Source organism: Arachis hypogaea, chromosome 7, assembly GCF_003086295.3.
Source record: "Arachis hypogaea cultivar Tifrunner chromosome 7, arahy.Tifrunner.gnm2.J5K5, whole genome shotgun sequence".
In the NCBI taxonomy this organism is placed as follows: domain Eukaryota; kingdom Viridiplantae; phylum Streptophyta; class Magnoliopsida; order Fabales; family Fabaceae; genus Arachis; species Arachis hypogaea.
The window spans coordinates 29,503,104-29,504,725 of record NC_092042.1 but is presented as its reverse complement, the minus strand read 5'-3'; positions in this window follow the sequence as shown (position 1 = coordinate 29,504,725).

Sequence of the window (1,622 nt, the reverse complement as noted above, 5' to 3'; positions counted from 1 at the left end):
AAAGAAAAAGTGCAAATATATACATATGGCATTGTTTGAATCTCAACTTGGTGCCTCATTAAAAATCTTTTCAGGAAAAAGAGTGCATACAATGATGAGATCTTTCTTTATTCTAACTGTAGTACCTTCTTAGGTTGCAGGCGTGCCATGATCTGGGAAACTCTCGTCCGTCGAGTTCGGATAGTCTGTAGTAGCCCTTTCCAAGTATTTTTACAACTCGGTAGGGTCCTTTCCAGTTTGCTGCCAGCTTTCCTTCTCCTGGTCGAGTTGTTCCAATATCATTTCAGATTAGGATGAGATCATTCTCTGCAAAACTTCTCGGTACTACCTTTTGATTATATCTGGAGGCCATTCGCACTTTAGAGCTTCTTCCTTATCCGAGCTCTTTCTTGGATTTCGGGTAATAAGTCGAGCTCTTCTCTCTGAAGTTGGGAGTTTGCTCCCTCATTGTAGTGAACTACTCTAGGCGACCTTTCCTCAATCTCTACTGGAATCATTGCCTCTATTCGTATGCTAGTCGGAAGGGGGATTCCTTCGTGAGGAATGTGGCGTTGTTCGATATGCCCATAGAACTTGTGAAGCTCCTCCGCCCAGGCTCCCTTTGATCTTGTAATCTCCGTTTTAATCCGGCTAATATGACTTTGTTAGCAGCCTCAGCCTGTCCATTGGCTTGTGGATGTTCAACAGATGTGTACTGGTGCTTTATGTTCAAGTCAGTTACTAGTTTTCTGAAGCCTGCATCTGTGAATTGAGTGCCATTGTCCGTGGTTATTGAATATGGACCCGAACCTTGTGACAATGTTTCTATATAAGAATTTCCGGCTTCTCTGAGCGGTGGCATTAGCTAGGGGGCTCTGCCTCGATCCACTTTGTGAAGTAATCTACCCCTACTATGAGGAATTTAACTTGTCCTGATCCCTGTGGGAAGGGACCGAGAAGATCGAGTCCCACTTCGCGAACGGCCAAGACGAGGTCACGCTAATGAGCTCTTCTGGGGGGCGATGTGAAGTTGGCATGTTTCTGACATGGTGGACATGTCTTTACAATTCTGTAACTTCTTTCTGTAGAGTTGGCTAATAAAATCCTGCCCGGAGTACTTTTTTAGCGAGAGCTTGTGCCCCGAGATGATTACCACAAATGCCGCTGTGTACTTCTTCTAGCACTTCCCTTGTGTTGGAGGTTGGGACGCATTTTAGTAAAGGTGTGAGATTCCTCTTTTGTACAGGATGTTGTTTATGATGGTGTAGTACTGTGCCTCCCTTTTTAACTTTTTTGCCTCCTTTTCTTCTGTGGGACGTGTTCCTGCTTGAGGTAGTTGATTATGGGGTCATCCATCCTTGGTCCTGACTTTTTTATAGTCAAGACTTTTCTTCTTCCGAGATGACGGGTTTGCAACATTTTCTGGATGAGGCTCTATTGTTGCCCCGGTTTGGTGCTAGCTAGTTTTGAGAGTGCATCAGCCCGGGCATTTTGTTCGCGGGGTATGTGCAGATTTTGTACTCCCCGATTTGTCCGAGCTGTTCCTTGGTTTTATCCAATATTTTTCATGTAGGATCTTTGGCTTGGTAGCTCCCTGTTATTTGTGATGTGATCACTTGTGAATCGCTGTAAATATTTAGTTT